General features: G+C 44.4%; 15 non-coding genes and 1 pseudogene across 15 annotated transcripts; 1 reads left to right on the plus strand and 15 right to left on the minus strand.

Annotated features, from left to right (window-relative positions):
* LOC139251826 (zinc finger protein 271-like) overlaps positions 1-26,027 on the plus strand; it is a 315,853-nt pseudogene that overhangs the window by 121,191 nt on the left and 168,635 nt on the right.
* On the minus strand, positions 312-384 carry trnaf-gaa (transfer RNA phenylalanine (anticodon GAA)). The gene has a single exon. It is a non-coding gene; the product is annotated as a tRNA-Phe (tRNA).
* Positions 2,574-2,646, minus strand: trnaf-gaa (transfer RNA phenylalanine (anticodon GAA)). The gene has a single exon. It is a non-coding gene; the product is annotated as a tRNA-Phe (tRNA).
* On the minus strand, positions 4,825-4,897 carry trnaf-gaa (transfer RNA phenylalanine (anticodon GAA)). The gene has a single exon. It is a non-coding gene; the product is annotated as a tRNA-Phe (tRNA).
* trnaf-gaa (transfer RNA phenylalanine (anticodon GAA)) lies at positions 9,047-9,119 on the minus strand. The gene has a single exon. It is a non-coding gene; the product is annotated as a tRNA-Phe (tRNA).
* On the minus strand, positions 11,298-11,370 carry trnaf-gaa (transfer RNA phenylalanine (anticodon GAA)). The gene has a single exon. It is a non-coding gene; the product is annotated as a tRNA-Phe (tRNA).
* trnaf-gaa (transfer RNA phenylalanine (anticodon GAA)) lies at positions 13,561-13,633 on the minus strand. Its single transcript has one exon. It is a non-coding gene; the product is annotated as a tRNA-Phe (tRNA).
* Positions 14,837-14,908, minus strand: trnae-uuc (transfer RNA glutamic acid (anticodon UUC)). Its single transcript has one exon. It is a non-coding gene; the product is annotated as a tRNA-Glu (tRNA).
* trnaf-gaa (transfer RNA phenylalanine (anticodon GAA)) lies at positions 15,825-15,897 on the minus strand. The gene has a single exon. It is a non-coding gene; the product is annotated as a tRNA-Phe (tRNA).
* On the minus strand, positions 17,102-17,173 carry trnae-uuc (transfer RNA glutamic acid (anticodon UUC)). Its single transcript has one exon. It is a non-coding gene; the product is annotated as a tRNA-Glu (tRNA).
* Positions 18,232-18,304, minus strand: trnaf-gaa (transfer RNA phenylalanine (anticodon GAA)). The gene has a single exon. It is a non-coding gene; the product is annotated as a tRNA-Phe (tRNA).
* Positions 20,636-20,708, minus strand: trnaf-gaa (transfer RNA phenylalanine (anticodon GAA)). The gene has a single exon. It is a non-coding gene; the product is annotated as a tRNA-Phe (tRNA).
* trnae-uuc (transfer RNA glutamic acid (anticodon UUC)) lies at positions 21,909-21,980 on the minus strand. The gene has a single exon. It is a non-coding gene; the product is annotated as a tRNA-Glu (tRNA).
* trnaf-gaa (transfer RNA phenylalanine (anticodon GAA)) lies at positions 23,039-23,111 on the minus strand. The gene has a single exon. It is a non-coding gene; the product is annotated as a tRNA-Phe (tRNA).
* On the minus strand, positions 24,314-24,385 carry trnae-uuc (transfer RNA glutamic acid (anticodon UUC)). The gene has a single exon. It is a non-coding gene; the product is annotated as a tRNA-Glu (tRNA).
* trnaf-gaa (transfer RNA phenylalanine (anticodon GAA)) lies at positions 25,444-25,516 on the minus strand. The gene has a single exon. It is a non-coding gene; the product is annotated as a tRNA-Phe (tRNA).

Consider the following 26,027-nt stretch of genomic DNA (forward strand, 5'->3'; position numbering starts at 1 on the left):
ACCGGCAACAAAATGCCCCAGGGCTGCGTTAAAGGCCAGCCTGAGATGATTTTGTATACGGCACACACTGGGTGATAGAGTTACTGCATAAGAATTGAACACATCGCATCGCTAAAACATTGTTCACTCTTCATATACAAAACTGGGCAGAGTATAAATAGAAAGTAACAGAAAAAGAGCGCTGAATCTAAAAAAAATCATGTCGAAAATTAGTATCACGCAACCACTGAACAGCCCATCCCTCAAGCACTGTCTCGATATCAAACCAGCTTCTCCCCTTAAAACGAAGGAAACGCAAAATCTCCAGATATTGCCGAAACCCGGGATTGAACCAGGGACCTTTAGATCTTCAGTCTAACGCTCTCCCAACTGAGCTATTTCGGCTCGACAGAAAACGAAGCAATACTTTCTCACACCTTTTTGAAATAAAACTTAAACCCCGGAAGGAATTGCCCCGCACACACAGTCCTCATTTCGGGGCAATGAGCTCCGGATGTGTTCATGTAATGTATAATGATATTGAAAATCTTTGTGCTCATGTTAACTTATCATTGCCCACGATCCAGGCACTCTCTGATTCCGGTATTGTGTACTTTGCTAAGTTGAAAATTTGCATTTTTCCGCACTGGCAATGAATTGACTGATCGCCGGGCTGTGATCAGCTCGGTTTGTTTGGGTGATGCCGCGCATGAACGTGCATGGAAGAATAATGATCATTTTGATTGTTCTCACACTGCACTTAAATGTTGGCAAACCGTACAGTTTCAATCAGCAATTGTAGTTCCATATGTTCATTTAATATTCTGCTGAAGTGTTCATAAATACACAAAGATTGCACACCAGGCTAGATCTCACAGTGCTGAAGAAACAGTGAAATATAATGGAGAGTTTATAACTGTTTCAGAACATAACATGTCAGCAAAATTCCCTCATCTGTTCTCGGCACTGATGGGTTGTGAAAGGGAGACGGGCCGAAGTCCTATTGAGCCGCACTGACCCCGAGCCAAATTGAAATTAAAGCAGGTTCAGTCCTTAGCAGTGATATGATGAAGAGAGATAAGAGTCGCGAATCAACGTTAGTGATGGTGAATCTCGGTTGGATCAAAAACTCCATGAATTCTCTGCCGGGAAATTCAGATCTTGGAAATCGCCTGAGAACGCTAAACATTGATATGCAGTGAGCCAATGTTCAATATAGAAGGGGCCCAGGCCAAATGAATGCTCAAGGATAAGTTATCAGTGCCCATGGTCCAGGCATTCCCTGATTCCAGTCTTGCACACGTTGCGAAGTTTAAAATGCTGAATATTTCCACAGTGGCAATGCATTGATTGATGATAAGTCCGAGGGCTGTGGCGCAAATAGGTACCTGGAAGACTGAAGATAGCCATGATTGGCAAAATTTACGTTGTCGATCAGCAATTGGAGTTCCACTTGTTGAGCGAGATCTTGTCATTTCGTGCAGATTGTAAAACAGAAGTGTCTGTTGTATCACGACACGCTGCTGATGGTTGGGGCAACAACCACGAGGTGAGCTGCAAGTTTCTTCAGGAACAGCATTGCATTTCGAAGCACCGCAAATACAATGTCCCCTGACCGGGAATCGAACCCGGGCCGTGGCCGTGAAAGCGCCGAATCCTAACCACTAGACCACCAGGGAAGCTGCTGCAAATGTCTGTGCCAGCAAGCAGACCAACCCAGTCTTTCCTCCTTGCTTTTTCGAAATTCTCATCACATTCGCGCCAGGGAAATCTGTTCGCAGCAAATGGCAGTTTTTGTGGAGAACACCAAAGACATGTCCGCGCAATCACAGCGTTAAGTGCGGCTAGGCTTCCACTGAAATCCATTTCATTCTCTCCTTTTTCGGGAATTTTCAATCTCGGTACCGTGTGAACATTTCATTTGGTGCTTTTGTCCTGAACTGCAGCCTTTTGCCCATCTCCGGGCGACAGAACCGTTCTAAATGTCTGTTCTGCTTATAACCATTGACGGGAACAGGTCTCCAGTTCAGCGGTTATCAGCAAAGCAAGAAACACGTATAAACAGAAAGTTGTGCTCTGCACACCGTTGGCAAAGAAGCAATGGCTGTTATTCCAAATAATTGCCATCCCTTGGGATTCCGTGTGGATTTGTTTCGTTATGAAGATTTGATTGTAAAAGTTACACTTAACCGAATAAAAATTATGAAAAATTGGGATGGCCCATATGGGGATCGGGCCCGCGCTCTTGGCTTTATTAATACCACGCCCTAAACGACCGATTTAACCGGCAACAAAATGCCCCAGGGCTGCGTGAAAGCCCAGCCTGAGATGATTTTGTATCCGGCACACACTGGGTGATAGAGTTACTGCACAAGAATTGAACACATCGCATCGCTAAAACATTGTTCACTCTTCATATACAAAACTGGGCAGAGTAATAATAGAAAGTAACAGAAAAAGAGCGCTGAATCTAAAAAAAATCATGTCGAAAATTAGTATCACGCAACCGCTGAACAGCCCATCCCTCAAGCACTGTCTCGATATCAAACCAGCTTCTCCCCTTAAAATGAAGGAAACGCAAAATAACCACATATTGCCAAAACCCGGGATTGAACCACGGACCTTTAGATCTTCAGTCTAACGCTCTCCCAACTGAGCTATTTCGGCCCGACAGAAAACGAATCAAAACTTTCTCACACCTTTTTGTAAGAAAACTTAAACCCCGGAAGGAATTGCCCCGCACACTCAGTCCTCATTTCGGGGCAATGAGCTCCGGATGTGTTCATGTAATGTATAATGATATTGAAAATCTTTATGCTCATGTTAACTTATCATTGCCCACGATCCAGGCACTCTCTGATTCCGGTATTGTGCACGTTGCTAAGTTGAAAATTTGCATTTTTCCGCACTGGCAATGAATTGACTGATCGCCGGGCTGTGATCAGCTCGTTTTCTTCGCGTGATGCCGCGCATGAACGTACATGGATGAATAATGATCATTTTGATTGTTCTCACACTGCACTTAAATGTTGGCAAACCGTACAGTGTCAATCAGCAATTGTTTTTCCATATGTTCATTTAATATTCTGCTGAAGTGTTCATAAAGACACAAAGATTGCACACCAGGCTAGATCTCACAGTGCTGAAGACACAGTGAAATATAATGGAGAGTTTATAACTGTTTCAGAACATAACATTTCAGCAAAATTCCCTCTTCTGTTCTCGGCACTGATGGGTTGTGAAAGGGAGATGGGCCGAAGTCCTATTGAGCCGCACTGACCCCGAGCCAAAGTGAAATTAAAGCAGGTTCAGTCCTTAGCAGTGATATGATCAAGAGAGATAAGAGTCGCGAATCAACGTTAGTGATGGTGAATCTCGGTTAGATCAAAAACTCCATGAATTCTCTGCCGGGAAATTCAGATCTTGAAAATCGCCTGAGAACGCTAAACATTGATATGCAGTGAGCCAATGTTCAATATAGGCTAAATGAATGCTCAAGGGTAAGTTATCAGAGCCCATGGTCCAGGCATTCCCTGATTCCAGTCTTGCACACGTTGCGAAGTTTAAAATGCTGAATATTGCCACAGTGGCAATGCATTGATTGATGCTAAGCCCGAGTGCTGTGGCGCAAATAGGTACCTGGAAGACTGAAGATAGCCATGATTGGCAAAATTTACGTTGTCGATCAGCAATTGGAGTTCCACTTGTTGAGCGAGATCTTGTCATTTCGTGCAGATTGTAAAACAGAAGTGTCTGTTGTATCACGACACGCTGCTGATGGTTGGGGCAACAACCACGAGGTGAGCTGCAAGTTTCTTCAGGAACAGCATTGCATTTCGAAGCACCGCAAATACAATGTCCCCTGACCGGGAATCGAACCCGGGCCGTGGCCGTGAAAGCGCCGAATCCTAACCACTAGACCACCAGGGAAGCTGCTGCAAATGTCTGTGCCAGCAAGCAGACCAACCCAGTCTTTCCTCCTTGCTTTTTCGAAATTCTCATCACATTCGCGCCAGGGAAATCTGTTCGCAGCAAATGGCAGTTTTTGTGGAGAACACCAAAGACATGTCCGCGCAATCACAGCGTTAAGTGCGGCTAGGCTTCCACTGAAATCCATTTCATTCTCTCCTTTTTCGGGAATTTTCAATCTCGGTACCGTGTGAACATTTCATTTGGTGCTTTTGTCCTGAACTGCAGCCTTTTGCCCATCTCCGGGCGACAGAACCGTTCTAAATGTCTGTTCTGCTTATAACCATTGACGGGAACAGGTCTCCAGTTCAGCGGTTATCAGCAAAGCAAGAAACACGTATAAACAGAAAGTTGTGCTCTGCACACCGTTGGCAAAGAAGCAATGGCTGTTATTCCAAATAATTGCCATCCCTTGGGATTCCGTGTGGATTTGTTTCATTATGAAGATTTGATTGTAAAAGTTACACTTAACCGAATAAAAATTATGAAAAATTGGGATGGCCCATATGGGGATCGGGCCCGCGCTCTTGGCTTTATTAATACCACGCCCTAAACGACCGATTTAACCGGCAACAAAATGCCCCAGGGCTGCGTGAAAGCCCAGCCTGAGATGATTTTGTATCCGGCACACACTGGGTGATAGAGTTACTGCACAAGAATTGAACACATCGCATCGCTAAAACATTGTTCACTCTTCATATACAAAACTGGGCAGAGTAATAATAGAAAGTAACAGAAAAAGAGCGCTGAATCTAAAAAAAATCATGTCGAAAATTAGTATCACGCAACCGCTGAACAGCCCATCCCTCAAGCACTGTCTCGATATCAAACCAGCTTCTCCCCTTAAAATGAAGGAAACGCAAAATAACCACATATTGCCAAAACCCGGGATTGAACCACGGACCTTTAGATCTTCAGTCTAACGCTCTCCCAACTGAGCTATTTCGGCCCGACAGAAAACGTATCAAAACTTTCTCACACCTTTTTGTAAGAAAACTTAAACCCCGGAAGGAATTGCCCCGCACACTCAGTCCTCATTTCGGGGCAATGAGCTCCGGATGTGTTCATGTAATGTATAATGATATTGAAAATCATAATGCTCATGTTAACTTATCATTGCCCACGATCCAGGCACTCTCTGATTCCGGTATTGTGCACGTTGCTAAGTTGAAAATTTGCATTTTTCCGCACTGGCAATGAATTGACTGATCGCCGGGCTGTGATCAGCTCGTTTTCTTCGCGTGATGCCGCGCATGAACGTACATGGAAGAATAATGATCATTTTGATTGTTCTCACACTGCACTTAAATGTTGGCAAACCGTACAGTGTCAATCAGCAATTGTTTTTCCATATGTTCATTTAATATTCTGCTGAAGTGTTCATAAAGACACAAAGATTGCACACCAGGCTAGATCTCACAGTGCTGAAGACACAGTGAAATATAATGGAGAGTTTATAACTGTTTCAGAACATAACATTTCAGCAAAATTCCCTCTTCTGTTCTCGGCACTGATGGGTTGTGAAAGGGAGACGGGCCGAAGTCCTATTGAGCCGCACTGACCCCGAGCCAAAGTGAAATTAAAGCAGGTTCAGTCCTTAGCAGTGATATGATCAAGAGAGATAAGAGTCGCGAATCAACGTTAGTGATGGTGAATCTCGGTTAGATCAAAAACTCCATGAATTCTCTGCCGGGAAATTCAGATCTTGAAAATCGCCTGAGAACGCTAAACATTGATATGCAGTGAGCCAATGTTCAATATAGGCTAAATGAATGCTCAAGGATAAGTTATCAGAGCCCATGGTCCAGGCATTCCCTGATTCCAGTCTTGCACACGTTGCGAAGTTTAAAATGCTGAATATTGCCACAGTGGCAATGCATTGATTGATGCTAAACCCGAGTGCTGTGGCGCAAATAGGTACCTGGAAGACTAAAGATAGCCATGATTGGCAAAATTTACGTTGTCGATCAGCAATTGGAGTTCCACTTGTTGAGCGAGATCTTGTCATTTCGTGCAGATTTTAAAACAGAAGTGTCTGTTGTATCACGACACGCTGCTGATGGTTGGGGCAACAACCACGAGGTGAGCTGCAAGTTTCTTCAGGAACAGCATTGCATTTCGAAGCACCGCAAATACAATGTTCCCTGACCGGCAATCGAACCCGGGCCGCTGCGGTGAAAGCGCTGAATCCTAACCAGGAGACCACCAGTGAAGCTGCTGCAAATGTCTGTGCCAGCAAGCAGACCAACCCAGTCTGTCCTCCTTGCTGTTTAGAAATTCTAATCACATTCGCGCCAGGGAAATCTGTTCACAGCAAATGGCAGTTTTTGTGGAGAACACCAAAGACATGTCCGCGCAATCACAGCGTTAAGTGCGGCTAGGCTTCCACTGAAATCCATTTCATTCTCTCCTTTTTCCGGGAATTTTCATCTCGGTACCGTGTGAACATTTCATTTGGTGCTTTTGTACTGAACTGCAGCCTTTTGCCCATCTCCGGGCGACAGAACCGTTCTAAATGTCTGTTCTGCTTATAACCATTGACGGGAACAGGTCTCCAGTTCAGCGGTTATCAGCAAAGCAAGAAAAACATATAAACAGAAAGTTGTGCTCTGCACACCGTCGGCAAAGAAGCAATGGCTGTTGTTCCAAATAATTGCCATCCCTTGGGATTCCGTGTGGATTTGTTTCGTTATGAAGATTTGATTGTAAAAGTTACGACTAACCGAATAAAAATTATGAAAAATTGGGATGGCCCATATGGGGATCGGGCCCGCGCTCTTGGCTTTATTAATACCACGCCCTAAACGACCGATTTAACCGGCAACAAAATGCCCCAGGGCTGCGTGAAAGCCCAGCCTGAGATCATTTTGTATCCGGCACACACTGGGTGATAGAGTTACTGCATAAGAATTGAACACATCGCATCGCTAAAACATTGTTCACTCTTCATATACAAAACTGGGCAGAGTAATAATAGAATGTAACAGAAAAAGAGCGCTGAATCTAAAAAAAATCATGTCGAAAATTAGTATCACGCAACCGCTGAACAGCCCATCCCTCAAGCACTGTCTCGATATCAAACCAGCTTCTCCCCTTAAAATGAAGGAAACGCAAAATAACCCGGGATTGAACCACGGATTGAAAATTTGCATTTTTCCGCACTGGCAATGAATTGACTGATCGCCGGGCTGTGATCAGCTCGTTTTGTTCGGGTGATGCCGCGCATGAACGTACATGGAAGAATAATGATCATTTTGATTGTTCTCACACTGTACTTAAATGTTGGCAAACCGTACAGTGTCAATCAGCAATTGTAGTTCCATATGTACATTTAATATTCTGCTGAAGTGTTCATAAAGACACAAAGATTGCACACCAGGCTAGATCTCACAGTGCTGAAGACACAGTGAAATATACTGGAGAGTTTATAACTGTTTCAGAACATAACATTCAGCAAAATTCCCTCTTCTGTTCTCGGCACTGATGGGTTGTGAAAGGGAGACGGGCCGAAGTCCTATTGAGCCGCACTGACCCCGAGCCAAAGTGAAATTAAAGCAGGTTCAGTCCTTAGCAGTGATATGATGAAGAGAGATAAGAGTCGCGAATCAACGTTAGTGATGGTGAATCTCGGTTAGATCAAAAACTCCATGAATTCTCTGCCGGGAAATTCAGATCTTGGAAATCGCCTGAGAACGCTAAACATTGATATGCAGTGAGCCAATGTTCAATATAGGCTAAATGAATGCTCAAGGATATGTTATCAGAGCCCATGGTCCAGGCATTCCCTGATTCCAGTCTTGCACACGTTGCGAAGTTTAAAATGCTGAATATTTCCACAGTGGCAATGCATTGATTGATGATAAGCCCGAGTGCTGTGGCGCAAATAGGTACCTGGAAGACTAAAGATAGCCATGATTGGCAAAATTTACGTTGTCTATCAGCAATTGGAGTTCCACTTCTGGAGCGAGATCTTGTCATTTAGTGCAGATTTTAAAACAGAAGTGTCTGTTGTATCACGACACGCTGCTGATGGTTGGGGCAACAACAGCGAGGTGAGCTGCAAGTTTCTTCAAGAACAGCATTGCATTTCGAAGCACCGCAAATACAATGTTCCCTGATCGGGAATCGAAGCGGGGCCGCGGCAGTGAAAGCGCCGAATCCTAACCACTAGACCACCAGGGAAGCAGCTGCAAATGTCTGTGCCAGCAAGCAGACAAACCCAGTCTTTCCTCCTTGCTGTTTCGAAATTCTCATCACATTCGCGCCAGGGAAATCTGTTCGCAGCAAATGGCAGTTTTTGTGGAGAACACCAAAGACATGTCCGCGCAATCACAGCGTTGAGTGCGGCTAGGCTTCCACTGAAATCCATTTCATTCTCTCCTTTTTCCGGGAATTTTCACTCTCGGTACCGTGTGAACATTTCATTTGGTGCTTTTGTCCTGAACTGCAGCCTTTTGCCCATCTCCGGGCGACAGAACCGTTCTAAATGTCTGTTCTGCTTATAACTATTGACGGGAACAGGTCTCCAGTTCAGCGGTTATCAGCAAAGCAAGAAACACATATAAACAGAAAGTTGTGCTCTGCACACCGTCGGCAAAGAAGCAATGGCTGTTGTTCCAAATAATTGCCATCCCTTGGGATTCCGTGTGGATTTGTTTCGTTATGAAGATTTGATTGTAAAAGTTACTACTAACCGAATAAAAATTATGAAAAATTGGGATGGCCCATATGGGGATTGGGCCCGCGCTCTTGGCTTTATTAATACCACGCCCTAAACGACCGATTTAACCGGCAACAAAATGCCCCAGGGCTGCGTGAAAGTCCAGCCTGAGATCATTTTGTATCCGGCACACACTGGGTGATAGAGTTACTGCATAAGAATTGAACACATCGCATCGCTAAAACATTGTTCACTCTTCATATACAAAACTGGGCAGAGTCTAAATAGAAAGTAACAGAAAAAGAGCGCTGAATCTAAAAAAAATCATGTCGAAAATTAGCATCACGCAACCGCTGAACAGCCCATCCCTCAAGCACTGTCTCGACATCAAATCAGCTTCTCCCCTGGAAATGAAGGAAACGCAAAATCACCACATATTGCCGAAACCCGAGATTGAACCAGCGACCTTTAGACCTTCAGTCTAACGCTCTCCCAACTGAGCTATTTCGGCCCGACAGCAAACGAAGCAAAACTTTCTCACAACTTTTTGAAAGAAAACTTAAACCCCGGAAGGAATTGCCCCGCACACTCAGTCCTCATTTCGGGGCAATGAGCTCCGGATGTGTTCATTTAATGTATAATGATATTGAAAATCTTAATGCTCATGTTAACTTATCATTGCCCACGATCCAGGCACTCTCTGATTCCGGTATTGTGCACGTTGCTAAGTTGAAAATTTGCATTTTTCCGCACTGGCAATGAATTGACTGATCGCCGGGCTGTGATCAGCTCGTTTTCTTCGCGTGATGCCGCGCATGAACGTACATGGAAGAATAATGATCATTTTGATTGTTCTCACACTGTACTTAAATGTTGGCAAACCGTACAGTGTCAATCAGCAATTGTAGTTCCATATGTACATTTAATATTCTGCTGAAGTGTTCATAAAGACACAAAGATTGCACACCAGGCTAGATCTCACAGTGCTGAAGACACAGTGAAATATACTGGAGAGTTTATAACTGTTTCAGAACATAACATTCAGCAAAATTCCCTCTTCTGTTCTCGGCACTGATGGGTTGTGAAAGGGAGACGGGCCGAAGTCCTATTGAGCCGCACTGACCCCGAGCCAAAGTGAAATTAAAGCAGGTTCAGTCCTTAGCAGTGATATGATGAAGAGAGATAAGAGTCGCGAATCAACGTTAGTGATGGTGAATCTCGGTTAGATCAAAAACTCCATGAATTCTCTGCCGGGAAATTCAGATCATGGAAATCGCCTGAGAACGCTAAACATTGATATGCAGTGAGCCAATGTTCAATATAGGCTAAATGAATGCTCAAGGATATGTTATCAGAGCCCATGGTCCAGGCATTCCCTGATTCCAGTCTTGCACACGTTGCGAAGTTTAAAATGCTGAATATTTCCACAGTGGCAATGCATTGATTGATGATAAGCCCGAGTGCTGTGGCGCAAATAGGTACCTGGAAGACTAAAGATAGCCATGATTGGCAAAATTTACGTTGTCTATCAGCAATTGGAGTTCCACTTCTGGAGCGAGATCTTGTCATTTAGTGCAGATTTTAAAACAGAAGTGTCTGTTGTATCACGACACGCTGCTGATGGTTGGGGCAACAACAGCGAGGTGAGCTGCAAGTTTCTTCAAGAACAGCATTGCATTTCGAAGCACCGCAAATACAATGTTCCCTGATCGGGAATCGAAGCGGGGCCGCGGCAGTGAAAGCGCCGAATCCTAACCACTAGACCACCAGGGAAGCTGCTGCAAATGTCTGTGCCAGCAAGCAGACAAACCCAGTCTTTCCTCCTTGCTGTTTCGAAATTCTCATCACATTCGCGCAAGGGAAATCTGTTCGCAGCAAATGGCAGTTTTTGTGGAGAACACCAAAGACATGTCCGCGCAATCACAGCGTTGAGTGCGGCTAGGCTTCCACTGAAATCCATTTCATTCTCTCCTTTTTCCGGGAATTTTCACTCTCGGTACCGTGTGAACATTTCATTTGGTGCTTTTGTCCTGAACTGCAGCCTTTTACCCATCTCCGGGCGACAGAACCGTTCTAAATGTCTGTTCTGCTTATAACCATTGACGGGAACAGGTCTCCAGTTCAGCGGTTATCAGCAAAGCAAGAAACACATATAAACAGAAAGTTGTGCTCTGCACACCGTCGGCAAAGAAGCAATGGCTGTTGTTCCAAATAATTGCCATCCCTTGGGATTCCGTGTGGATTTGTTTCGTTATGAAGATTTGATTGTAAAAGTTACTACTAACCGAATAAAAATTATGAAAAATTGGGATGGCCCATATGGGGATTGGGCCCGCGCTCTTGGCTTTATTAATACCACGCCCTAAACGACCGATTTAACCGGCAACAAAATGCCCCAGGGCTGCGTGAAAGCCCAGCCTGAGATCATTTTGTATCCGGCACACACTGGGTGATAGAGTTACTGCATAAGAATTGAACACATCGCATCGCTAAAACATTGTTCACTCTTCATATACAAAACTGGGCAGAGTCTAAATAGAAAGTAACAGAAAAAGAGCGCTAAATCTAAAAAAAATCATGTCGAAAATTAGCATCACGCAACCGCTGAACAGCCCATCCCTCAAGCACTGTCTCGACATCAAATCAGCTTCTCCCCTGGAAATGAAGGAAACGCAAAATCACCACATATTGCCGAAACCCGAGATTGAACCAGGGACCTTTAGACCTTCAGTCTAACGCTCTCCCAACTGAGCTATTTCGGCCCGACAGCAAACGAAGCAAAACTTTTTCACAACTTTTTGAAAGAAAACTTAAACCCCGGAAGGAATTGCCCCGCACACTCAGTCCTCATTTCGGGGCAATGAGCTCCGGATGTGTTCATGTAATGTATAATGATATTGAAAATCTTTATGCTCATGTTAACTTATCATTGCCCACGATCCAGGCACTCTCTGATTCCGGTATTGTGCACGTTGCTAAGTTGAAAATTTGCATTTTTCCGCACTGGCAATGAATTGACTGATCGCCGGGCTGTGATCAGCTCGGTTTGTTAGGGTGATGCCGCGCATGAACGTGCATGGAAGAATAATGATCATTTTGATGGTTCTCACACTGCACTTAAATGTTGGCAAACCGTACAGTGTCAATCAGCAATTGTAGTTCCATATGTTCATTTAATATTCTGCTGAAGTGTTCATAAAGACACAAATATTGCACACCAGGCTAGATCTCACAGTGCTGAAGACACAGTGAAATATACTGGAGAGTTTATAACTGTTTCAGAACATAACATGTCAGCAAAATTCCCTCTTCTGTTCTCGGCACTGATGGGTTGTGAAAGGGAGACGGGCCGAAGTCCTATTGAGCCGCACTGACCCCGAGCCAAAGTGAAATTAAAGCAGGTTCAGTCCTCAGCAGTGATATGATGAAGAGAGATAAGAGTCGCGAATCAACGTTAGTGATGGTGAATCTCGGTTAGATCAAAAACTCCATGAATTCTCTGCCGGGAAATTCAGATCTTGGAAATCGCCTGAGAACGCTAAACATTGATATGCAGTGAGCCAATGTTCAATATAGAAGGGGCCCAGGCCAAATGAATGCTCAAGGATAAGTTATCAGTGCCCATGGTCCAGGCATTCCCTGATTCCAGTCTTGCACACGTTGCGAAGTTTAAAATGCTGAATATTTCCACAGTGGCAATGCATTGATTGATGATAAGTCCGAGTGCTGTGGCGCAAATAGGTACCTGGAAGACGAAAGATAGCCATGATTGGCAAAATTTACGTTGTCTATCAGCAATTGGAGTTCCACTTGTTGAGCGAGATCTTGTCTTTTAGTGCAGATTTTAAAACAGAAGTGTCTGTTGTATCACGACACGCTGCTGATGGTTGGGGCAACAACAGCGAGGTGAGCTGCAAGTTTCTTCAAGAACAGCATTGCATTTCAAAGCACCGCAAATACAATGTTCCCTGATCGGGAATCGAAGCGGGGCCGCGGCAGTGAAAGCGCCGAATCCTAACCACTAGACCACCAGTGAAGCTGCTGCAAATGTCTGTGCCAGCAAGCAGACAAACCCAGTCTTTCCTCCTTGCTGTTTCGAAATTCTCATCACATTCGCGCCAGGGAAATCTGTTCGCAGCAAATGGCAGTTTTTGTGGAGAACACCAAAGACATGTCCGCGCAATCACAGCGTTGAGTGCGTCTAGGCTTCCACTGAAATCCATTTCATTCTCTCCTTTTTCCGGGAATTTTCACTCTCGGTACCGTGTGAACATTTCATTTGGTGCTTTTGTCCTGAACTGCAGCCTTTTGCCCATCTCCGGGCGACAGAACCGTTCTAAATGTCTGTTCTGCTTATAACCATTGACGGGAACAGGTCTCCAGTTCAGCGGTTATCAGCAAAGCAAGAAACACATATAAACAGAAAGTTGTGCTCTGCACACCGTCGGCAAAGAAGCAATGGCTGTTGTTCCAAATAATTGCCATCCCTTGGGATTCCGTGTGGATTTGTTTCGTTATGAAGATTTGATTGTAAAAGTTACTACTAACCGAATAAAAATTATGAAAAATTGGGATGGCCCATATGGGGATTGGGCCCGCGCTCTTGGCTTTATTAATACCACGCCCTAAACGACCGATTTAACCGGCAACAAAATGCCCCAGGGCTGCGTGAAAGCCCAGCCTGAGATCATTTTGTATCCGGCACACACTGGGTGATAGAGTTACTGCATAAGAATTGAACACATCGCATCGCTAAAACATTGTTCACTCTTCATATACAAAACTGGGCAGAGTCTAAATAGAAAGTAACAGAAAAAGAGCGCTGAATCGAAAAAAAATCATATCGAAAATTAGTATCACGCAACCACTGACCAGCCCATCCCTCAAGCACTGTCTCGATATCAAACCAGCTTCTCCCCTGAAAATGAAGGAAACGCAAAATCACCAGATATTGCAGAAACCCGGGATTGAAACGGGGACTTTTAGATCTTCAGTCTAACGCTCTCCCAACTGAGCTATTTCGACCCGACAGCAAACGAAGCAAAACTTTCTCACACCTTTTTGAAAGAAAACTTAAACCCCGGAAGGAATTGCCCCACTCACACTCAGTCCTCATTTCGGGGCAATGAGCTCCGGATGTGTTCATGTAATGTATGATGATATTGAAAATCTTTGTGCTCATGTTAACTTATCATTGCCCACGATCCAGGCACTCTCTGATTCCGGTATTGTGCACGTTGCTAAGTTGAAAATTTGCATTTTTCCGCACTGGCAATGAATTGACTGATCGCCGGGCTGTGATCAGCTCGGTTTGTTAGGGTGATGCCGCGCATGAACGTGCATGGAAGAATAATGATCATTTTGATTGTTCTCACATGCACTTAAATGTTGGCAAACCGTACAGTGTCAATCAGCAATTGTAGTTCCATATGTTCATTTAATATTCTGCTGAAGTGTTCATAAAGACACAAAGATTGCACACCAGGCTAGATCTCACAGTGCTGAAGACACAGTGAAATATACTGGAGAGTTTATAACTGTTTCAGAACATAACATGTCAGCAAAATTCCCTCTTCTGTTCTCGGCACTGATGGGTTGTGAAAGGGAGACGGGCCGAAGTCCTATTGAGCCGCACTGACCCCGAGCCAAATTGAAATTAAAGCAGGTTCAGTCCTCAGCAGTGATATGATGAAGAGAGATAAGAATCGCGAATCAACGTTAGTGATGGTGAATCTCGGTTAGATCAAAAACTCCATGAATTCTCTGCCGGGAAATTCAGATCTTGGAAATCGCCTGAGAACGCTAAACATTGATATGCAGTGAGCCAATGTTCAATATAGAAGGGGCCCGTGCCAAATGAATGCTCAAGGATAAGTTATCAGTGCCCATGGTCCAGGCATTCCCTGATTCCAGTCTTGCACACGTTGCGAAGTTTAAAATGCTGAATATTTCCACAGTGGCAATGCATTGATTGATGATAAGCCCTAGTGCTGTGGCGCAAATAGGTACCTGGATGACTAAAGATAGCCATGATTGGCAAAATTTACGTTGTCTATCAGCAATTGGAGTTCCACTTGTTGAGCGAGATCTTGTCATTTAGTGCAGATTTTAAAACAGAAGTGTCTGTTGTATCACGACACGCTGCTGAGGGTAGGGGCAACAACAGTGAGGTGAGCTGCAAGTTCGTTCAGGAACAGCATTGCATTTCGAAGCACCGCAAATACAATGTTCCCTGACCGGGAATCGAACCCGGGCCGCGGCGGTGAAAGCGCCGAATCCTAACCACTAGACCACCAGGGAAGCTGCTGCAAATGTCTGTGCCAGCAAGCAGACCAACCCAGTCTTTCCTCCTTGCTGTTTCGAAATTCTCATCACATTCGCGCCAGGGAAATCTGTTCGCAGCAAATGGCAGTTTTTGTGGAGAACACCAAAGACATGTCCGCGCAATCACAGCGTTAAGTGCGGCTAGGCTTCCACTGAAATCCATTTCATTCTCTCCTTTTTCCGGGAATTTTCACTCTCGGTACCGTGTGAACATTTCATTTGGTGCTTTTGTCCTGAACTGCAGCCTTTTGCCCATCTCCGGGCGACAGAAACGTTCAAAATTTCTGTTCTGCTTTCAACCATTGACGGGAACAGGTCTCCAGTTCAGCGGTTATCAGCAAAGCAAGAAACACGTATAAACAGAAAGTTGTGCTCTGCACACCGTCGGCAAAGAAGCAATGGCTGTTATTCCAAATAATTGCCATCCCTTGGGATTCCGTGTGGATTTGTTTCGTTATGAAGATTTGATTGTAAAAGTTACTACTAACCGAATAAAAATTATGAAAAATTGGGATGGCCCATATGGGGATCGGGCCCGCGCTCTTGGCTTTATTAATACCACGCCCTAAACGACCGATTTAACCGGAAAAAAAATGCCCCAGGGCTGCGTGAAAGCCCAGCCTGAGATGATTTTGTATCCGGCACACACTGGGTGATAGAGTTACTGCATAAGAATTGACCACATCGCATCGCTAAAACATTGTTCACTCTTCATATACAAAACTGGGCAGAGTATAAATAGAAAGTAACAGAAAAAGAGCGCTGAATCTAAAAAAAATCATATCGAAAATTAGTATCACGCAACCACTGAACAGCCCATCCCTCAAGCACTGTCTCGATATCAAACCAGCTTCTCCCCTTAAAATGAAGGAAACGCAAAATCACCAGATATTGCAGAAACCCGGGATTGAAACGGGGACCTTTAGATCTTCAGTCTAACGCTCTCCCAACTGAGCTATTTCGACCCGACAGAAAACGAAGCAAAACTTTCTCACACAATTTTGAAAGAAAACATAAACCCCGGAAGGAATTGCCCCACTCACACTCAGTCCTCATTTCGGGGCAATGAGCTTCGGATGTGTTCATGTAATGTATAATGATATTGAAATTCTTTATGCTCATGTTAACTTATCATTGCCCACGATCCAGGCACTCTCTGATTCCGGTATTGTGCACGTTGCTAAGTTGAAAATTTGCATTTTTCCGCACTGGCAATGAATTGACTGATCGCCTGGCTGTGATCAGCTCGGTTTGTTAGGGTGATGCCGCGCATGAACGTGCATGGAAGAATAATGATCATTTTGATTGTTCTCACACTGCAGTTAAATGTTGGCAAACCGTACAGTGTCAATCAGCAATTGTAGTTCCATATGTTCATTTAATATTCTGCTGAAGTGTTCATAAAGACACAAAGATTGCACACCAGGCTAGATCTCACAGTGCTGAAGACACAGTGAAATATACTGGAGAGTTTATAACTGTTTCAGAACATAACATGTCAGCAAAATTCCCTCTTCTGTTCTCGGCACTGATGGGTTGTGAAAGGGAGACGGGCCGAAGTCCTATTGAGCCGCACTGACCCCGAGCCAAATTGAAATTAAAGCAGGTTCAGTCCTTAGCAGTGATATGATGAAGAGAGATAAGAATCGCGAATCAACGTTAGTGATGGTGAATCTCGGTTAATTCAAAAACTCCATGAATTCTCTGCCGGGAAATTCAGATCTTGGAAATCGCCTGAGAACGCTAAACATTGATATGCAGTGAGCCAATGTTCAATATAGAAGGGGCCCGTGCCAAATGAATGCTCAAGGATAAGTTATCAGTGCCCATGGTCCAGGCATTCCCTGATTCCAGTCTTGCACACGTTGCGAAGTTTAAAATGCTGAATATTTCCACAGTGGCAATGCATTGATTGATGATAAGCCCTAGTGCTGTGGCGCAAATAGGTACCTGGATGACTAAAGATAGCCATGATTGGCAAAATTTACGTTGTCTATCAGCAATTGGAGTTCCACTTGTTGAGCGAGATCTTGTCATTTAGTGCAGATTTTAAAACAGAAATGTCTGTTGGATCACGACACGCTGCTGAGGGTAGGGGCAACAACAGTGAGGTGAGCTGCAAGTTCGTTCAGGAACAGCATTGCATTTCGAAGCACCGCAAATACAATGCTCCCTGACCGGGAATCGAACCCGGGCCGCGGCGGTGAAAGCGCCGAATCCTAACCACTAGACCACCAGGGAAGCTGCTGCAAATGTCTGTGCCAGCAAGCAGACCAACCCAGTCTTTCCTCCTTGCTGTTTCGAAATTCTCATCACATTCGCGCCAGGGAAATCTGTTCGCAGCAAATGGCAGTTTTTGTGGAGAACACCAAAGACATGTCCGCGCAATCACAGCGTTAAGTGCGGCTAGGCTTCCACTGAAATCCATTTCATTCTCTCCTTTTTCACGGAATTTTCACTCTCGGCCGAAATAGCTCAGTTGGGAGAGCAATAACTGAAGATCTAAAGGTCTGTGGTTCAATCCCGGATTTCAGTAATATCTGGTGATGTTGCGCTCCCTTCATTTTAAGAGGAGACACTGGTTTTCCGGGAATTTTCACTCTCGGTACCGTGTGAACATTTCATTTGGTGCTTTTGTCCTGAAATGCAGCCTTTTGCCCATCTCCGGGCGACAGAACCGTTCTAAATGTCTGTTCTGCTTATAACCATTGACGGGAACAGGTCTCCAGTTCAGCGGTTATCAGCAAAGCAAGAAACACGTATAAACAGAAAGTTGTGCTCTGCACACCGTCGGCAAAGAAGCAATGGCTGTTATTCCAAATAATTGCCATCCCTTGGGATTCCGTGTGGATTTGTTTCGTTATGAAGATTTGATTGTAAATGTTACTACTCACCGAATAAAAATTATGAAAAATTGGGATGGCCCATATGGGGATCGGGCCCGCGCTCTTGGCTTTATTAATACCACGCCCTAAACGACCGATTTAACCGGCAACAAAATGCCCCAGGGCTGCGTGAAAGCCCAGCCTGAGATGATTTTGTATCCGGCACACACTGGGTGATCGAGTTACTGCATAATAATTGAACACATCGCATCGCTAAAACATTGCTCACTCTTCATATACAAAACTGGGCAGAGTATAAATATAAAGTAACAGAAAAAGAGCGCTGAATCTAAAAAAAAATCATGTCGAAAATTAGTATCACGCAACCACTGAACAGCCCATCCCTCAAGCACTGTCTCGATATTAAACCAGCTTCTCCCCTTAAAATGAAGGAAACGCAAAATCACCAGATATTGCCGAAACCCGGGATTGAACCAGGGACCTTTAGATCTTCAGTCTAACGCTCTCCCAACTGAGCTATTTCGGCCCGACAGAAAACGAAGCAAAACTTTCCCACACCTTTTTGAAAGAAAACTTAAACCCCGGAAGGAATTGCCCCGCACACTCAGTCCTCATTTCGGGGCAATGAGCTCCGGATGTGTTCATGTAATGTATAATGATATTGAAAATCTTTATGCTCATGTTAACTTATCATTGCCCACGATCCAGGCACTCTCTGATTCCGGTATTGGGCACGTTGCTAAGTTGAAAATTTGCATTTTTCCGCACTGGCAATGAATTGACTAATCGCCGGGCTGTGATCCGCTCGGTTTGTTAGGATGATGCCGCGCATGAACGTACATGGAAGAATAATGATCATTTTGATTGTTCTCACACTGCACTTAAATGTTGGCAAACCATACAGTGTCAATCAGCAATTGTAGTTCCATATGTTCATTTAATATTCTGCTGAAGTGTTCATAAAGACACAAAGATTGCACACCAGGCTAGATCTCACAGTGCTGAAGACACAGTGAAATATACTGGAGAGTTTATAACTGTTTCAGAACATAACATGTCAGTAAAATTCCATCTTCTGTTCTCGGCACTGATGGGTTGTAAAAGGGAGACGGGCCGAAGTCCTATTGAGCCGCACTGACCCCGAGCCAAATTGAAATTAAAGCAGGTTCAGTCCTTAGCAGTGATATGATGAAGAGAGATGAGAGTCGCGAATCAACGTTAGTGATGGTGAATTTCGGTTAGATCAAAAACTCCATGAATTCTCTGCCGGGAAATTCAGATCTTGGAAATCGCCTGAGAACGCTAAACATTGATATGCAGTGAGCCAATGTTCAATATAGAAGGGGCCCAGGCCAAATGAATGCTCAAGGATAAGTTATCAGTGCCCATGGTCCAGGCATTCCCTGATTCCAGTCTTGCACACGTTGCGAAGTTTAAAATGCTGAATATTTCCACAGTGACAATGCATTGATTGATGATAAGCCCGAGTGCTGTGGCACAAATAGGTACCTGGAAGACTAAAGATAGCCATGATTGGCAAAATTTACGTTGTCTATCAGCAATTGGAGTTCCACTTGTTGAGCGAGATCTTGTCATTTAGTGCAGATTTTAAAACAGAAGTGTCTGTTGTATGACGACACGCTGCTGAGGGTAGGGGCAACAACAGTGAGGTGAGCTGCAAGTTCGTTCAGGAACAGCATTGCATTTCGAAGCACCGCAAATACAATGTGCCCTGAACGGGAATCGAACCCGGGCCGCGGCGGTGAAAGCGCCGAATCCTAACCACTAGACCACCAGTGAAGCTGCTGCAAATTCAGTGCCAGCAAGCAGACCAACCCAGTCTTTCCTCCTTGCTGTTTCGAAATTCTCATCACATTCGCGCCAGGGAAATCTGTTCGCAGCAAATGGCAGTTTTTGTGGAGAACACCAAAGACATGTCCGCGCAATCACAGCGTTAAGTGCGGCTAGGCTTCCACTGAAATCCATTTCATTCTCTCCTTTTTCCGGGAATTTTCACTCTCGGCCGAAATAGCTCAGTTGGGAGAGCAATAACTGAAGATCTAAAGGTCTGTGGTTCAATCCCGGATTTCAGTAATATCTGGTGATGTTGCGCTCCCTTCATTTTAAGAGGAGACACTGGTTTTCCGGGAATTTTCACTCTCGGTACCGTGTGAACATTTCATTTGGTGCTTTTGTCCTGAACTGCAGCCTTTTGCCCATCTCCGGGCGACAGAACCGTTCTAAATGTCTGTTATGCTTATAACCATTGACGGGAACAGGTCTCCAGTTCAGTGGTTATCAGCAAAGCAAGAAACACGTATAAACAGAAAGTTGTGCTCTGCACACCGTCGGCAAAGAAGCAATGGCTGTTATTCCAAATAATTGCCATCCCTTGGGATTCCGTGTGGATTTGTTTCGTTATGAAGATTTGATTGTAAAAGTTACTAGGAACCGAATAAAAATTATGAAAAATTGGGATGGCCCATATGGGGATCGGGCCCGCGCTCTTGGCTTTATTAATACCACGCCCTAAACGACCGATTTAACCGGCAACAAAATGCCCCAGGGCTGCGTGAAAGCCCAGCCTGAGATGATTTTGTATCCGGCACACACTGGGTGATCGAGTTACTGCATAAGAATTGAACACATCGCATCGCTAAAACATTGCTCACTCTTCATATACAAAACTGGGCAGAGTATAAATAGAAAGTAACAGAAAAAGAGCGCTGAATCTAAAAAAAAATCATGTCGAAAATTAGTATCACGCAACCACTGAACAGCCCATCCCTCAAGCACTGTCTCGATATCAAACCAGCTTCTCCCCTTAAAATGAAGGAAACGCAAAATCACCAGATATTGCCGAAACCCAGGATTGAAACAGGGACCTTTACATCTTCAGTCTAACGCTCTCCCAACTGAGCTATTTCGGCCCGACAGAAAACGAAGCAAAACTTTCTCACACCTTTTTGAAAGAAAACATAAACCCCGGAAGGAATTGCCCCGCACACTCAGTCCTCATTTCGGGGCAATGAGCTCCGGATGTGTTCATGTAATGTATAATGATATTGAAAATCTTTATGCTCATGTTAACTTATCATTGCCCACGATCCAGGCACTCTCTGATTCCGGTATTGGGCACGTTGCTAAGTTGAAAATTTGCATTTTTCACCATTGGCAATGAATTGACTAATCGCCGGGCTGTGATCAGCTCGGTTTGTTAGGATGATGCCGCGCATGAACGTACATGGAAGAATAATGATCATTTTGATTGTTCTCACACTGCACTTAAATGTTGGCAAACCGTACAGTGTCAATCAGCAATTGTAGTTCCATATGTTCATTTAATATTCTGCTGAAGTGTTCATAAAGACACAAAGATTGCACACCAGGCTAGATCTCACAGTGCTGAAGACAGTGAAATATACTGGAGAGTTTATAACTGTTTCAGAACATAACATGTCAGCAAAATTCCCTCTTCTGTTCTCGGCACTGATGGGTTGTGAAAGGGAGACGGGCCGAAGTCCTATTGAGCCGCACTGACCCCGAGCCAAATTGAAATTAAAGCAGGTTCAGTCCTTAGCAGTGATATGATGAAGAGAGATAAGAGTCGCGAATCAACGTTAGTGATGGTGAATTTCGGTTAGATCAAAAACTCCATGAATTCTCTGCCGGGAAATTCAGATCTTGGAAATCGCCTGAGAACGCTAAACATTGATATGCAGTGAGCCAATGTTCAATATAGAAGGGGCCCAGGCCAAATGAATGCTCAAGGATAAGTTATCAGTGCCCATGGTCCAGGCATTCCCTGATTCCAGTCTTGCACACGTTGCGAAGTTTAAAATGCTGAATATTTCCACAGTGGCAATGCATTGATTGATGATAAGCCCTAGTGCTGTGGCGCAAATAGGTACCTGGATGACTAAAGATAGCCATGATTGGCAAAATTTACGTTGTCTATCAGCAATTGGAGTTCCACTTGTTGAGCGAGATCTTGTCATTTCGTGCAGATTTTAAAACAGAAGTGTCTGTTGTATCACGACACGCTGCTGAGGGTAGGGGCAACAACAGTGAGGTGAGCTGCAAGTTCGTTCAGGAACAGCATTGCATTTCGAATCACCGCAAATACAATGCTCCCTGACCGGGAATCGAACCCGGGCCGCGGCGGTGAAAGCGCCGAATCCTAACCACTAGACCACCAGGGAAGCTGCTGCAAATGTCTGTGCCAGCAAGCAGACCAACCCAGTCTTTCCTCCTTGCTGTTTCGAAATTCTCATCACATTCGCGCCAGGGAAATCTGTTCGCAGCAAATGGCAGTTTTTGTGGAGAACACCAAAGACATGTCCGCGCAATCACAGCGTTAAGTGCGGCTAGGCTTCCACTGAAATCCATTTCATTCTCTCCTTTTTCCGGGAATTTTCACTCTCGGCCGAAATAGCTCAGTTGGGAGAGCAATAACTGAAGATCTAAAGGTCTGTGATTCAATCCCGGATTTCAGTAATATCTGGTGATGTTGCGCTCCCTTCATTTTAAGAGGAGACACTGGTTTTCCGGGAATTTTCACTCTCGGTACCGTGTGAACATTTCATTTGGTGCTTTTGTCCTGAACTGCAGCCTTTTGCCCATCTCCGGGCGACAGAACCGTTCTAAATGTCTGTTCTGCTTATAACCATTGACGGGAACAGGTCTCCAGTTCAGTGGTTATCAGCAAAGCAAGAAACACGTATAAACAGAAAGTTGTGCTCTGCACACCGTCGGCAAAGAAGCAATGGCTGTTATTCCAAATAATTGCCATCCCTTGGGATTCCGTGTGGATTTGTTTCGTTATGAAGATTTGATTGTAAATGTTACTACTCACCGAATAAAAATTATGAAAAATTGGGATGGCCCATATGGGGATCGGGCCCGCGCTCTTGGCTTTATTAATACCACGCCCTAAACGACCGATTTAACCGGCAACAAAATGCCCCAGGGCTGCGTGAAAGCCCAGCCTGAGATGATTTTGTATCCGGCACACACTGGGTGATCGAGTTAATGCATAATAATTGAACACATCGCATCGCTAAAACATTGCTCACTCTTCATATACAAAACTGGGCAGAGTATAAATAGAAAGTAACAGAAAAAGAGCGCTGAATCTAAAAAAAAATCATGTCGAAAATTAGTTTCACGCAACCACTGAACAGCCCATCCCTCAAGCACTGTCTCGATATTAAACCAGCTTCTCCCCTTAAAATGAAGGAAACGCAAAATCACCAGATATTGCCGAAACCCGGGATTGAACCAGGGACCTTTAGATCTTCAGTCTAACGCTCTCCCAACTGAGCTATTTCGGCCCGACAGAAAACCAAGCAAAACTTTCTCACACCTTTTTGAAAGAAAACTTAAACCCCGGAAGGAATTGCCCCGCACACTCAGTCCTCATTTCGGGGCAATGAGCTCCGGATGTGTTCATGTAATGTATAATGATATTGAAAATCTTTATGCTCATGTTAACTTATCATTGCCCACGATCCAGGCACTCTCTGATTCCGGTATTGGGCACGTTGCTAAGTTGAAAATTTGCATTTTTCCGCACTGGCAATGAATTGACGAATCGCCGGGCTGTGATCAGCTCGGTTTGTTAGGATGATGCCGCGCATGAACGTACATGGAAGAATAATGATCATTTTGATTGTTCTCACACTGCACTTAAATGTTGGCAAACCATACAGTGTCAATCAGCAATTGTAGTTCCATATGTTCATTTAATATTCTGCTGAAGTGTTCATAAAGACACAAAGATTGCACACCAGGCTAGATCTCACAGTGCTGAAGACACAGTGAAATATACTGGAGAGTTTATAACTGTTTCAGAACATAACATGTCAGCAAAATTCCCTCTTCTGTTCTCGGCACTGATGGGTTGTGAAAGGGAGACGGGCCGAAGTCCTATTGAGCCGCACTGACCCCGAGCCAAATTGAAATTAAAGCAGGTTCAGTCCTTAGCAGTGATATGATGAAGAGAGATAAGAGTCGCGAATCAACGTTAGTGATGGTGAATTTCGGTTAGATCAAAAACTCCATGAATTCTCTGCCGGGAAATTCAGATCTTGGAAATCGCCTGAGAACGCTAAACATTGATATGCAGTGAGCCAATGTTCAATATAGAAGGGGCCCAGGCCAAATGAATGCTCAAGGATAAGTTATCAGTGCCCATGGTCCAGGCATTCGCTGATTCCAGTCTTGCACACGTTGCGAAGTTTAAAATGCTGAATATTTCCAAAGTGGCATTGCATTGATTGATGATAAGCCCGAGTGCTGTGGCGCAAATAGGTATCTGGAAGACTAAAGATAGCCATGATTGGCAAAATTTACGTTGTCTATCAGCAATTGGAGTTCCACTTGTTGAGCGAGATCTTGTCATTTAGTGCAGATTTTAAAACAGAAGTGTCTGTTGTATCACGACACGCTGCTGAGGGTAGGGGCAACAACAGTGAGGTGAGCTGCAAGTTCGTTCAGGAACAGCATTGCATTTCGAAGCACCGCAAATACAATGTTCCCTGAACGGGAATCGAACCCGGGCCGCGGCGGTGAAAGCGCCGAATCCTAACCACTAGACCACCAGGGAAGCTGCTGCAAAGGTCAGTGCCAGCAAGCAGACCAACCCAGTCTTTCCTCCTTGCTGTTTCGAAATTCTCATCACATTCGCGCCAGGGAAATCTGTTCGCAGCAAATGGCAGTTTTTGTGGAGAACACCAAAGACATGTCCGCGCAATCACAGCGTTAAGTGCGGCTAGGCTTCCACTGAAATCCATTTCATTCTCTCCTTTTTCCGGGAATTTTCACTCTCGGCCGAAATAGCTCAGTTGGGAGAGCAATAACTGAAGATCTAAAGGTCTGTGATTCAATCCCGGATTTCAGTAATATCTGGTGATGTTGCGCTCCCTTCATTTTAAGAGGAGACACTGGTTTTCCGGGAATTTTCACTCTCGGTACCGTGTGAACATTTCATTTGGTGCTTTTGTCCTGAACTGCAGCCTTTTGCCCATCTCCGGGCGACAGAACCGTTCTAAATGTCTGTTCTGCTTATAACCATTGACGGGAACAGGTCTCCAGTTCAGTGGTTATCAGCAAAGCAAGAAACACGTATAAACAGAAAGTTGTGCTCTGCACACCGTCGGCAAAGAAGCAATGGCTGTTATTCCAAATAATTGCCATCCCTTGGAATTCCGTGTGGATTTGTTTCGTTATGAAGATTTGATTGTAAAAGTTACTAGTAACCGAATAAAAATTATGAAAAATTGGGATGGCCCATATGGGGATCGGGCCCGCGCTCTTGGCTTTATTAATACCACGCCCTAAACGACCGATTTAACCGGCAACAAAATGCCCCAGGGCTGCGTGAAAGCCCAGCCTGAGATGATTTTGTATCCGGCACACACTGGGTGATCGAGTTACTGCATAAGAATTGAACACATCGCATCGCTAAAACATTGCTCACTCTTCATATACAAAACTGGGCAGAGTATAAATAGAAAGTAACAGAAAAAGAGCGCTAAATCTAAAAAAAAATCATGTCGAAAATTAGTATCACGCAACCACTGAACAGCCCATCCCTCAAGCACTGTCTCGATATCAAACCAGCTTCTCCCCTTAAAATGAAGGAAACGCAAAATCACCAGATATTGCCGAAACCCGGGATTGAACCAGGGACCTTTAGATCTTCAGTCTAACGCTCTCCCAACTGAGCTATTTCGGCCCGACAGAAAACGAAGCAAAACTTTCTCACACCTTTTTGAAAGAAAACTTAAACCCCGGAAGGAATTGCCCCGCACACTCAGTCCTCATTTCGGGGCAATGAGCTCCGGATGTGTTCATGTAATGTATAATGATATTGAAAATCTTTATGCTCATGTTAACTTATCATTGCCCACGATCCAGGCACTCTCTGATTCCGGTATTGGGCACGTTGCTAAGTTGAAAATTTGCATTTTTCCGCACTGGCAATGAATTGACGAATCGCCGGGCTGTGATCAGCTCGGTTTGTTAGGATGATGCCGCGCATGAACGTACATGGAAGAATAATGATCATTTTGATTGTTCTCACACTGCACTTAAATGTTGGCAAACCATACAGTGTCAATCAGCAATTGTAGTTCCATATGTTCATTTAATATTCTGCTGAAGTGTTCATAAAGACACAAAGATTGCACACCAGGCTAGATCTCACAGTGCTGAAGACACAGTGAAATATACTGGAGAGTTTATAA

The sequence above is a fragment of the Pristiophorus japonicus genome, unplaced genomic scaffold, assembly GCF_044704955.1.
Source record: "Pristiophorus japonicus isolate sPriJap1 unplaced genomic scaffold, sPriJap1.hap1 HAP1_SCAFFOLD_45, whole genome shotgun sequence".
Classification (NCBI taxonomy): Eukaryota; Metazoa; Chordata; class Chondrichthyes; family Pristiophoridae; genus Pristiophorus; species Pristiophorus japonicus.